At 35.7% G+C, this 14,182-nt stretch overlaps 1 non-coding gene across 1 annotated transcript; it reads right to left on the bottom strand.

The window, feature by feature from the left end:
* Positions 1–9,542: 9,542 nt before the first annotated feature.
* On the bottom strand, positions 9,543–9,624 carry TRNAS-AGA (transfer RNA serine (anticodon AGA)). The gene has a single exon. It is a non-coding gene; the product is annotated as a tRNA-Ser (tRNA).
* Positions 9,625–14,182: the final 4,558 nt, after the last annotated feature.

Below are 14,182 nucleotides of genomic sequence, written 5' to 3'. Positions count from 1 at the left end.
GTCACAATGTTTTCCCAAGTCCTGAAACTGATTTTTGTCTAGGTTGCTTAGGAGGTATTAATCTAATTTTTAGAAGAAGACGGACGAGGACAAGGGGACAAAGAAGGGGAGGAGGAGAAACCGAAGACAGAGGAATCTGTCAAGCGGTCCAAACAGAAGAGGCGGAGGGAACAGAGTGGTGAAGAGAAGAGTGCAGCGGCTCAGGGGATGAGGAGAGATTGTTTTCCACCGAAATAAAAGCAACCCTAAGAAACCTCAGGGTTTAATGGAAAAGGGAGTCTGCTCTGAGTATTAAGCCGAGTTTTGGGTAGAGAAGCCAGATTCCATATCTAAGCAGCCTATTATTTGAACTGTCTTTCCTTTCAAAATGAAAATCACATAAACATTCTTCAAAACTCATGGCAAGTTATCACATAACTAATTGCAAATTTAAAGTAAAATGTAAGTTGTGATACAGATGTTGCCATATTTAGTCATATCACAGCCCTTTTATTTGGTCTACACATTTTTAACAAGCCTATAACATTGTAGGTAAATTCCTTTGGGACTCTAGTTTGAAGGGAGTTAAACACTGAAGAAATGACAGAACGTTTCATGCTTTAAAAAAAATCTGATCCTCCCCCCTCAAAAAAATTGACTGCAATCAAGATGAACTGAATTTAATCATTTTTTTCACTTACAATAAAATAAACAGAGATCCTTGTAAGTTTCAACCTTGTTTATTTTTCTCTCCATTAACATGTATGGACTGAAAAAAAAAAAAAAGATAGCCTGGCAGAATCGATTCAGATAAAAGAAGTGAATCTGAGTTCAGCTTCATGAAACAAAATCGTTCTACCCATTTTAGTCCCAAACTGGAAACAATCCAAAGTCCATCAGCAACAGAAAAGATAAATAATTGCTTTTTATACAAAGGAATAGTAAAGCAATGAGAATAAATGATTTCAACTGCACACAAATTGGGAGAATCTCACAACATATTATTGGAGTGATGCCAGACATAAAGGCATACATAGCTCATGATTTTATTTATATATAGTTCAAACCAGGCAAAACAAATCTTTGGTGTTAGAAATCAGAAAGGTGATTGTTGAAAGCAGAGAAAGGCCATAAGGGGGGCTGTTGGAGATGCTGGGAATGGTTCTGTTTCTCATTCTGGGTGCTGTCTACATAGGTGTGTTTACTTTGTGGAAATTTCTTGAGCCGTAAATTATGGTTTATGTACTTTTCCACATTAATATTGTGTTATATGTCAAAAAATTACTTAAGAAACAAAGACTCTCAAGCTATTTTAAGCAAAAGGGGGATTAATAAGAACACAGAAGCTTACAAACTTTTTGGCACAGAGGGATGAAGGGAGGTGCCAGCTCTAATTCACCTCTAATTCACCATCATTTCTAATGCAGAAATTCCCAAAACAACGCTGAAGTAATAGTCTCCCAGAGAGGTTGCCATTGTCTACAATGAAGAAAATAGGAAATCAAAATGCTGCTGCTGAAATCGTTGATTTCAGGGGTCTATTGCCTGAACTGTAGTGCAGATATCTGTAGGCTTCTGCAACAGCAGTGTTCTCTCTAGGAAAGTTGCTCTCAAAATTTAGTATGAAAGCTATCTATCATGACAGAAAGCAAGTCAGCCAGGTCTTAATTTACAAAGGTGAGTGAGAGAAGACAGGGAGAGGCCAATGCCACCAAAGAGAGGTTTGATGTTACTCACAGTTTCCCTAGAAACAGTTCCTCTAGAAACTACTCAGGGCCCCAGGGGGAAGTACCTGGTGTTGGTCAGGAGGCAGAAAAGAGCAAGAGGAAGGCACAAGTTACAGACTTTATTGGGATTTCCATAGGAAAGGAAAGGCAAGTCAGAGTAAACAGTTTAGGATTAGATCATTTTAGTAATCCAGGGAGTTTGGGGGCATAGGGCCTGTCCCTAGTTATCTGGTACCTGGCCCTGGGCTTATTTAGGGCAGGAGAAATATTGGCTTGACGTGTGAGAGCTAGATAAATGAGGTGGTAGCAGGAAATGTAAACAACTCTGGTGGTTAATTTGGACCTGTGGTTAATGGGTGACAAATAGACAAACACAGAACAGTCAGAAAGCAACTTACATTTCTAGGCAAGGTGCCAAATGTTGCTGCTGGTGTTGGTGTGGGGACCACACTTTGAGAATTCCACGTTCTGGAGTGTGCCATGCTCCTAGATATGAATTAGCAAAACAACTGACACCCCTCAACTGTGTTCCTCTGCAGGAAATCCCAATTTTTCCATAACAATGCTTGTTAGCACAAAACAACTGAATTAGAAGGTGCCTTATTTCCACATTAGAAAACTCCCAGAAAAAGCTTAAATCACACCTAGCTGCAAGGGAGCTAGGAAAATGTAGTGTTAACCGTCTAGCCTCTGTAGTACAGGAAGGTTCTCTTGGGAGAGATGGAAATAGATGATTACTGGCCATCTACTATACCCTGTACAGACACTGAAGCGGAAATGTTCTGTCAAAAATGGAGGTTCTTCCCAGAGAATTAAAAATAATGTGTCAGTATTGTGCTGAGAGGGAGCTGATTGACACTGTCCTTGAAAGAGGACCCCTACAGTGACCAGCTTATCAGCCATCATCAGAAGAGATACTACCCAGATTCCCACCATCTGATTTATTACCTATTGTCTTTTTTCTTACTGATTTTAAGGAGTTCTGTATACAGTCTAGACATAAATCTTTTGTCAGATGTACTTATTAAAAACATCTCCCACTCTGTGCCTTTTCACATTGTTAATGGTGTCTTTGGATGTACTGAAATTCTTAAGTTTAAAAAAGTATAATTTACCTATCTTTTATGGTCATTGCTTTTTGTGCTTATTATACAGGGAATCCTTGGCAACCCAAAGTTCATGAAGATAGTCTCCTTTTTTCCTCTGTAAATTTTATTATTTTACCTTGCACATTTAGGGTTTTAATTCATCTTGAATTAATTTAGGGAATAGTTTACAGAAGAGGCCAATGTCCACATTGTTTTCCTTTGTATATCCAGTTGACCCAGCACCATCTTTTGAAAAATCTATCATTTTCCCCTTTGAGTTGCAGTGACACTTTGTTATATGTATGTGGTTTTGTATCAGCATATCTATTTTGTTCCAATGATCTCTTTCTTTATCTTTACGTCAATAGTATATTTTATTAATCACTATAGCTTTAGAATAAGTCTTGTTATGTGGTGGTAAAACTCCTCCAGATTTGTTCTTCCTTTGCAAGATTTCCTTTACTATTCTAGGTTCTTTCCACCTGCACATATATTTTAGAGAGAGTTTGTCAATTCTATCAGAAGTACTCTTTGAGAATTTTATTTCAAATACATTGAATCTGAGCCTTTCAATCAATGAATATGATGTATCTTTTCATTTATTTAGATATTACTAAAAATTCTCTGCACAGTGATTTGAAGTTTTTAATATAGCACTCTTGCACATTTTTATTACATTTATTATTGTATTTATTATTAGGATATTGGTAGTTTTCTTGCTATTGTAAATGACAAAACAGTTGTCTATTTTTGCCAGTATATATGAATACAATATATATTTGAATATGGGGTTTTGTATCTAGTAAATTTGCTATTTTTCTTATTAATTCTAATAGTTTGTATATCTGGGGGGATTTTCCAAGCACTTAATGATATCATCTGCAAATGATGACAGTCCTATTTCTTCATTTCCAATCTTAATATCTTTTAATTCTTTGTCTTATTTTATTTCATGGCCTAAGACCCCCAATACAATGTTGAATAGCAGTGGTGATAGTGGTCCTGATTGTCGTGGTCCCAGTAACTGGGAGAAAGTGTCAAATATTTACCATAATTAGGATGATAGATGTAGGATTTTGTATATATGCATCATGGGATTAAGAAATCTCCTTTCTATTCGTAGACTGCTGGAAATGTTTAATGATTGGCATTGAATTTTTTCAAATGTTTTTCCTGTATCTACTAATATGATCTTTTGTTTCTTCTCTTACATTTTGTAATAAATTTAAAGTGATTGATTTTTATATACAAAACAAATTTCATATTACTAAAACAAGCATTACCTTTTCACTTTGACTCTTCTCTCTCTATATTACTGGATCTGATGTCTATTATTTTGTTTAATGGTTTTGCATCTAGAATGCTTAACACAAAGTTTGACCTGCACTTTCCTCTCTAGTAACAACCTTCTCAGATTTTAGTATGAAGATTTTGCCGGCCTCATAAAAAGAGTTGGGAATTAAGTTTATTTAAGTTAAAATGAGGCTGTTAAAATGGGCACTAATTTAACCTGACTAGTATCCTTATAAGAAGAGGAAATTTGGGCACACAAAGAGATGCCAGGGATAAGCAAGCACAGAGGAAAGACCAGGTGAGGATACAGAGAGAAGGTCACTATCTGCAAGCCAAGGGAAGAGGCCTCAGGAGAAACCAAACCTGTGGACACCTTGATCTTGGAATTCCAGCCTCCAGAACTGTGAGAAAATTAATTTCTGTTGCTTAAGCCACTTGATCTGTGGTATTCTGTCATGGCAACCATAGTAAACTAATACAGAAGGTAATTATGATTTTTAAGTTATTTAATGAACTTCAGACTATTTAAACTTTTCATTTCTTCTTGTGTCTGCTTTGGTAAGTTGTGTTTATATAGAAACCTGTAATTTATCTTCTATTGTCAAAGTTATTCCCCAAAACTATTCATTTTATCCTCTGACTCTAATTTGATATCAGTAAGATCTTTAATGTTGCCCTCTTTTTATCCTTGTTATTTTTTCTTTGTTTCTTTTAAAAAAAATCAATTTGGGGTAGCAATTTTACTAACAAGCGAATTTTTGCTTTGTTGATTTTGTCTATTTTTCCTTTCTTTTTCAGTGATTACAGCTCTTATTATTTCTTTCCTTCTAACTTTTAGAGTTTAATTTTTTAAACTCTAAAACATAGCTATATTTTTAAGCTAGGTTCTTGAGATGAAAGCTTAGATCATTAAATTTCAATTTTCCCTCTTTTTAATATATGAATTTGGAGATAAAAATTCGACTTTAAGCACTGTTTTGGCTTCATGTCACAAGTTGTGATATGTCTTATTTTCATTATCATTCAGTTAAAAATATTTTATAGTTTTAAAAAACTTATTTGACCCATGGGTTTATTTAGCACTGTATTACTTAATATTGCAACATTTAGGAATTTTCTATTTATCTATGCTATTGATATTGATTTTTATTTAGTTGTACTGTGCTCAGAGAACATATTCTGTGTGATCTCAATCTTCTGAAATTTGTTGACACCTGCATTATGCTTACCATTTGGTGATTTTGTTAAATGTTTCATGTATACCTCAAAAACAGAGGTATTCTTCAGTTGGGTATAGTATTAATCCTATTGCTTAACATTTTCTGACTAAACTTTTGTCTGTTTGTTGCAGTAGTTATTTCTATAGAAGTGTTAAAATATTCAACTATGATTATGGATTTTTGTATTTCTCCATTTAGCTCTGCCAATCTTTTGTTTTCTATACTTTGAAGCAGTTATTATGTGCATATAAAATTGTTATATCCTTTTACTAAATTGACCCTGGAGGTTGTGAAATAGCCTCATTATTTCTAGTAATGCTACTTTCTCAAGAGTCTACAAATACCACATTATTATCACTAAAATGGTTCTGGTCTGCCTTTTTTGGTTACTTGTTCTGATATGTCTTGTACATTCTTTTACTTTAATCCTTTTTTTTTAAAACAAATATATTAAACTGTATGCCATATAAAGAACATGTAGTTCGGGGTAAATTTTTTCCAGTATGACAATCTTCGTTTTTTAATTGAAATAGTTAGTCTACTCACATTCAAGATAATATTTATTTAGTTAAGTTTAAGTCTACCATCTTGCTCTTCTTTTAATTTTGCCAGTATGTTCTTGTTCTCTAATTTCTGCTTTCTTAACCCCTTTTAGATTGAAAGTATTTATATTATTTTACTTCTTCTCTTTGGATTGATTTTTACTTATATTTTTATTTTATTAAATTTACTTTTATTAGATTTACTCTTAAACAGTTGTTGTTTTTGATGCTATTGAAATGGAAACTTTAAATTTCCAATTGTTTGTTGTTGGTACGTATTAACACACTTGATATGTCGTATACTGACCATGAAACCAGCTACTATGTTAATTCACCTATTAATTCCAATTTTCAAATCTTTTATTTTTCTTTAATCCAGGAATACCTTTTATTATGTCTTGTAATGCACAGCTGCAAGTGAGGAATTCTCCTTACTTTTGTTTGAGTTAAACCATCCTTACTTTGCTTTAATTTTTCTCATTTTCTAAATTTAGGTGTAATTTGCATACTGAAGAGACCATAAATCTTGATTATACAGTTTGATGAATTTTTACTTATGCATATACTTGTGTAATAATCACCATGATCAAGATATAGAATATTTTCTATTCTCTGAAAGCGTTTCTGTAAGATTGATATTATTTATCTCTTATTTGTATAGAAGAATTCACAAGAGATTCTACCTAGGCCTGGAGGTTTATAGGAGTGACTTTTTAAATTATGGATTTAATTTTTTAATAGGCATAAGACAATTCAGATTTCCTATTGCTTTCTGTGTCCCTTGTGATATACTGCATTTTTCAAAGAATGCATCCATTTTATTAACTGCTTCATGTATATTGACATAAAGATGTTTATGATACCATTCTTGTTTTTAAAATATATCTAAAAAATAAACAAATAAAGTATATCTAGGATATATATGAATATCAGCTATTTCCTTCCTGTTGTGGTATTTTGTGTTTTAACTTACTCTTTTCTTTATTAGTTATTCTTGTTTGGGATTTATCTATTTCATCAATTTTTTCAAAGAACCAACCTTTTACTTTGTTGATTTTCTCTGATGTATGTCTGCTTTCCATTTACTGATTTCTGCACTTATTTTAATAGTTCCTTCTACTTTTTGCATTTAAGTTCCCAATTTTTTATAGCTTCTTGAGTTAGATCACTGATTTCCAACCTTTTCCTTGTTCTAATACTTGCAACTAAAGACAAAAATTTCCTTCTAAAAATAGTTTTAGCTACATTAGACAAATTATGATGTGTCATATTTTCATTATCATTCAGCTCAAAGTATTTTAAAACTTCTATTGTGTTTTCTTCATTGATCCATGGATTATATAGACATGTATTGCTTTCTTTCCAAACATTCAGAGTTTTCTGGTAGTCTTTCTGCAATATACAAAGATTGAGCCTTTGTTATGGTCGGTCTATTTAGTTTTTCTTTACTCTGAAGACATAGCCCTTGCTCTTCTTGTTTGGTCCTTACAGCTGGGTTTGTCACTTACTACTTAAGAGGTATGCTTCTGAAGTCTCAAATGACAGCTGATAGTGTTTATCGGGTTCCCTCCAACTGGGAGAGGTATGAACTTAGTTCTCCAGAACTAAGCAGCTGCTGAATCTCTACAGATCATTAGCCTTCCAGCTGCTCTTTCCCACAGAGTTTTGGAACATCTTCCTGTGTGTGTACAATTTAGGAATTAGCCGATGCTGTAAGGAGAATTTATACATGGAAATTTGAGCTCCTTCTCTGTGGTTCCCTCATCATCTGAATTTTGACCCTAAGGTCCTATGGATTTTGGTAGCCAAACACTGACGAGTGTCTCCTCAGTCCAGGGCAACTGCTTCTTTCCACTTGGAGTCTATTCTAAAATGCTGCAAAATAGAACATGTCCCTCAAGGGCAAGCTCTTGTGCAACTCATATCATGTGTTTCCCTTCTCTCAAGGATGTGGCCCTTCAAGCACTGCCTGTGTTGATTGCTCATCCATGCCCTTATAGTTCTTATCTATGATCAATCATTTTTTCCTCTGTAAAAAATAAAAAAGAATATTTTGTCTATGATGAAAAGAATTAATAGTTAGAGACAAATGAGATTCAATGTTAGTTGAAAAGGAATGGACTTTGATCACTCAACTGTGCAACAGAATTACTGAAGAAATAATCTAGTGTCTGGCAGTGCTGCATAAAAATATTAACTTTTAAATTCTACTAAATTTTATAAAATGTTAAAAATTAATTCTAAATTAAAATTTCAAATTTATTCTTATATTTTGGAAGGATGTTCCTTCATTAAAAAGAAAAGCTGTTTGGCTTTGAACATGGCCCACAAAAATACTGATTTTAAGACTCATCCATTCAGCAATTGGTCCAAAGTATGTATCATGTTTTGAGTGAACATCTAATTCTGAACTTATTCATTATTATAAAGGAGCATAGAATAATTTGGATTATGGCCACACCTTCCCATCATACATGTTACTGCTGTTTTGAATTATAGTACCATCTTATTTTCATATCCCCAAATATAGTCATTATTGAACAATACTGTTTTAGGCACGCACTCTCTATTTAGCTCTTCTCATGGTTATGAATTTTCTTGCTCACTGTAGCAGTTTGCATCCCATTCCTTCATCAATTCTAAACTCTTATTCATTAATTTACTTCTTATCTCTTTTATATCTACGGTTCAAATTGCATATCTGTGCTTTTAAATGTCAATGAATATATTTTTCATTTATAGTTTTATTAGTCTTTTTTTCTTTTAACTTTTTATTTTAAAATAATTTAATTTTGAAATAATTTCAGAGTGACAGAAAAGTTACAAGAATACAGAGAATTCCTGGTTATCCCAGTCCCCAAATGTTAGCATATTTAGCATATTACTGCATTTTCTTTTCCTTTTCTCTCTGTCATATACATGAGAGAAAAGTACACACACACATATATATGCTTTTAAAATATATACTCTTAAATGTGTATATATGCATGTATTTTTAAGTACATATGTACACATAATAGTATATATTTACATCACATCAAGATGTAATCTTTACTTGTCACCAAACCGGCTGTATCACTTGGTATTTGTGGAGAGGCCATCCTCTCTTCATGTTACTTCCTGAACCCCAGTCCTTGGTGGTTAACTAGAAGAGAGACAATGGCCAACGTGTAGCGTAATTGAACTATGGTCTCCAGCATGACAGGTAGAGATATACACTACTGCACTAATGTGGAAAACACAGTATGCTACTCTGGAGGAATTTCCATACAGTTGCTCACTGTTGTCTTTATTACGTCACTGTGCAGGCTACGCTTCCTGCTATCAAGCATACATTATGCGATTCAGCGTCCGAGCCGAATCTGTCCAAGTCTAGCCTTGAGTCCACTCCAGTCCGTCCCTCACTTCCCAGAACAGGCAGCACAGAGGGGCGGCCGGCCATGGCGCTATGTGACAACCTTACGGTAAAAGACAAAAAGGAACCAGTGCACCGGTTCCTATCTATACTCACAGCCATGATCTGAATCTACTGAACACGGAGGTAGTTGCTAAACCCTACCAGGGGCATCCGTTGACTCCAGAAATACTTTCAAGTTTCCAAGGAAGGAAGTGCACAGAGGCAAAGGAAAAAGAGGTTGCTTGCAAACCTATATAGTCAGGTAATAAGCTTCGTATTTTGCTCGCTAAAGTTAACGTAGTCGGCAGGATTCGAACCTGCGCGGGGAAACCCCAATGGATTTCTAGTCCATCGCCTTAACCACTCGGCCACGACTACACGAGAAATACCGAATGCTGTTAAATACTTAAATAGAAATTTCACTGGCTGATGTAAGGTAAGGACAAAAAGGGAAGAAAGGATAAAAATGAGCTGGAGTGCAAGAAAACGCACTCTGCAAATTGGATAGAAACCCTCAGGTGAAGTGCAAGTTTGGCGTGGAGGCCAACCTCGCTGGGCAACTGCGGGAGTCGAGAGCCTTAAAACGGGGTGTCCTCACCGCATCAGCAATAGGTTTTCCAGACAACTTGAGGCCTCTGTAATGTCCTCACCTGGAACCAAACTAACCTCCCAACGAAGTGGAATCAGACTGTCATCCTAGTTTTAGGCCTGATACGTGTAGCTTTTGTTTGAAACTTTCAGGCACTGAAGCTCCTTGAAGAGCTAGTGGCTAGTGGCTTTCAGAGAGGAACTTAGTTCGATGACTTGCGTCCTGAGTAAAGGGCGAGGGAAATGATGCAGAAAAGCCTCCTTGCATCCCCTTGCTCTGGTGTCCCCAAGTGCCGAGCCCACATCAATCCTAAGGGAACATCAATCCCATTGTGTTTGCACCGTGGTTTGCATTTCACAGTGTGTTTCCACGCTCTCGTCACGTTAAGAACAAAATTTATAGATGGTTCGTGAGTTCCTGTCGCCCCTGGAACCTGGCTACCTTCTAAAAGGAAGATCCTAGTTTGATTTTTGGCCAAGACAGGAGTTCATGTTCTCGAAATCTAAACAACGCAAATATGTTTCCTTTCCCCCTTCTTACTTTTCCATCTGAGTCAAAACTGCGGGTCACGTGTTTTCCTGAGCCTGTCCAGTGCAAACAATACTGTAATTGGCTTTTGTCTACTTCTTGGTATTATTTACTAATGATTTAAGAAAAGAGGAAGACGATCACAAACAGAGAAACCACGTTGCCTAAACAGAGAAGTGAGGAAGAGGGACGAGAGGGAGAGGGAGAAGGAGAGGTAGAGAAGAGAGTGAGACGAAGACAGAGAGACGTAAGATGTCCAGTGGTTTTATGGCAGACGACCTGCTCTGACAGGAGAGGCATGAAGCAGTTTTGATAGAAATTATACTATAAAAGATTGCTGTCCATAATTTATACATATCACTTTATTCGATGTATAGATTTTTATCAAGCATATATATATATTTTTTTTTCCTTAAGTCATTTGGAACGCTAGTTTTGCCTGAAGTTACATACCAAAGAAAACCTTGTGCTTAAAAAAAAAATATATATATATATATATATATATATATATATATATATATATATATATATATGCAGGGGCTTCCCTGGTGGTGCAGTGGTTGGGAATCTGCCTGCTAGTGCAGGGGACACGGGTTCGAGCCCTGTTCCGGGCAGATCCCACATGCCGCGGAGGAACTGGGACCATGCGCCACAACTACTGGGCCTGCGCTCTGGAGCCTGTGAGCCACAACTACTGAGCCTGAGTGCCACAACTATTGAAGCCCACGCAGCCTGGAGCCAGTGCTCTTCTGCAGCAAGAGAGGCCACCCAATGAGAAGCCCGAGAACCGCAATGAAGAGTGGCCCCTGCTCACCGCAACTAGAGAAAAGTCCGCGCGCAGAAACAAAGGCTCAAGGCAGCCAAAAATAAAAATAAATAAATAAAATTAAACATATATATATATATATATGCAAAACAGAAAGCAATTAGTGATGCATTTGAAGCAAAATTATTTATCAACAGGAGTTTGTTTTAGGGTAACAGGGAACAAGGACTGGACACAGCTGCAACTTTTACTGCACTGAAAAAAAGTTTAAACATATCAGAATAGATCTCAGTAAAGGAAGAGCCAGGGTTGAGTTGTAAGAAACACAAAGTAGTCTAGTTATTATTTTAGGCCGAAACTCGAAACAACACAAATGTCCACCTACAGTAGAAAAGACATATTGAGAGGTTTTCCCAATGTAATACCACACCACGAGAGTGAATGAATTACAAGTACACACAACCACATGGATTAAATCTCACTAACTAATATTGAGTGGAAAAAGCCAGACAAAAAAACACATATTATAGTGCCTTCCAACTTTTGAAAGTTCAAAAACAGGTGAAATTAATGTTCCTTGTACAGTAGAAACCAGGGTAATGATTACCCTTGGTAGGTAGTGACTGGGAGGTCCCACTACCCTCGGAAGGAGTTTCTGGGATTCTGACAATGATTTTGGTTCTCAGATTGGGTGCTGGGTATATGGATGTGTTTGCTTTGTGTAAATGCATTGAGTGGTTCGCTTTCATATGTTTTTTGTGTGTATCTGCTAAGCTATGGTAAATATTTTTCTTTTAAAAAATTATTCATCAATATGATGCAATACTTTTGCTGCCATTAAAAGGCATTCAATGCATGAATATTTATTGATGACATACTAAGATATTCATTATGTATTTTTTGAGTAAAAAAATCTGGTCATTACCAAAATTATGGCCATTGTGCAAAAAGATACATTATTAAGGTAGGGTTGTATCTTAAATTATTAACCTATGCGTTTTCTGTGAATTTCCATCCTTTTCTGTTCTCTATTTGGTAACCGGAGTTAATTAAATGAGTTGATTCAAGTAAAGTACCTAGAGCTAGGAGCCAAGTAAAAACTCAAGAAACTTTGACTTTTATTCACTAGATTATACCTTATATGCAGAGAGTGTTTCTTATTAGTGTTCGGCACATAGTAGGTACTCAATATTTTGCATATACACTCAGGAAGTATCTATATGCTGCTTGCTATGGTTGCTTACTTTTTTTATGTGTACACCCAGTTGCTAAAACTACAAAGAGAAGTCACTGAGGACAGAAATTTTACATATATATATGTTTTTTCAATACATATGTATTTCAATTTGTATCGAAAGCCTCGTTTGTATAAGGTGTAGCTGAAAATTTTCCAAACGATCAAAAAAATGGCTCCTTTTGCTTAACAGGTCCTTTCTCAATTTGTCTCTCTCCTCACATATTTTGCTATAAATAGCACACAGAAACCAGGATGCACTTTCCACTCTTTGCTTGGAAATCTCCTCAGCTAAATATTCAAGTTCATTGCTTACAAGTTGTTTTTCACCCAACTGTAGAACACAATTCAGCCAAGTTCTGCCACTTTACAACAAGAATCAGTTTTCTTCCAGTTTCTAACTACACATCCCTCATTTCCTGCTGAGACCTTAAGAGAAGCACCTTTAACATTTACATATTTTTAAAATTAATACACTTTTTAAAAAGTTTTAGGTTTACAGAAAAACTCCATATGCTCTCACCACTGCCCCTCCCCCTAGTTTTCCCTATTAACATTCTTGCATTAGTACGGTGCATTTGTTACAACTGATGAGCAAATATTGATAAATTATTATTGACTAAAGACCATAGTTTATATTAAGGGTTCACTCTGTGTGTCTGACATTCTATGGGGTTTGACAAATGTATAATGACATAGAGCCACCATTACAGTATCATACAAAATAATTTCACTGCCCTAAAAATCCCCTGTGCTACAACCATTCATCCCTCCTTCCCTTCCCCAAACCCCTAGCAACCACTGATCTTTGCTGTCTCCATAGTTTTGACTTTTCCAGAATGTTATATAGTTCGAATTGTACAGTATGTAGCCTTTTCACTCAGCAATTTGCATTTAATGTTCCTTTGTGGAGTTTTTTGGTAGCTTGATTGTTCATTTCTTTTCATTGCTGAATAATATTACATTGTATGGTTGTACCGCAGTTTAGCCATTCGCCTATTGAAGAACATCTTGGTTGCTTCCAAGTTTCAGCAATTAGGTTTTCGTGTGCGCATAAGTTTTCAACTCATTTAGGTAAATACCAAGGAGTACAATTGCTGGATCATATGGTAGGAGTGTGCTTAGTTTCGAAACTAAGGACTGTCCTGCCAAACTGTCCTCTAAACTAGGACATCTTGCACTCCCACTAGCAGTGAATGAGAGATGCATTCTTTCTTAAACTTAGGAAATTGTTCATCTCTTTACTAGGGATTCTAGTGCTAAAGATTAAAAGTGGGAGCTTGGGACCAAAGTACTACATTCAAGTCTTAGCTTCCCCATTTATTGGTTATGTCACCTTGGGCAGGTTACTCAACTCATCTGTGCCTTAGTTTCCTTTGTAGTAAAGAAAGAATAATAATGAACAACTTCATTAGATTGTTTTAAGAATTAAATAAGTCAGGTGTAAAGCACTTAGAACACTGTCTGGCACATAGAAAGTGTTAAATGATAGCTGATTTCATGTGGTCTCTCCTTCGTGATGGGCAATCATCCACATGTTGGCTTTCCATCCTCTGTCCTTTATATCTATCTATCACTTTCTTCTATTTCATTCACCTTTTTCTTTTGAACCATGCAGCTTTAAAAGAATATCCTATACATAACTGATTCACTTTTCCATAGCATCAATTCAGTTCTTCTCCAGTACGATTTTAGTTATGTTCCTGCATTTTAAATATGCTTGCACGTGTTTTAATCCCTTTTCATATAATGTTTTTATTTCAGACTGTTCTCTCACAGCTTTCGTTCCTGTTTCACTTAGGCCATGTCTTCCTGATTT

Source organism: Delphinus delphis, chromosome 10 (assembly GCF_949987515.2).
Source record: "Delphinus delphis chromosome 10, mDelDel1.2, whole genome shotgun sequence".
In the NCBI taxonomy this organism is placed as follows: domain Eukaryota; kingdom Metazoa; phylum Chordata; class Mammalia; order Artiodactyla; family Delphinidae; genus Delphinus; species Delphinus delphis.
Note: the sequence above shows the minus strand (reverse complement) of the source record. Positions and strands in the feature narration are given on the sequence as shown.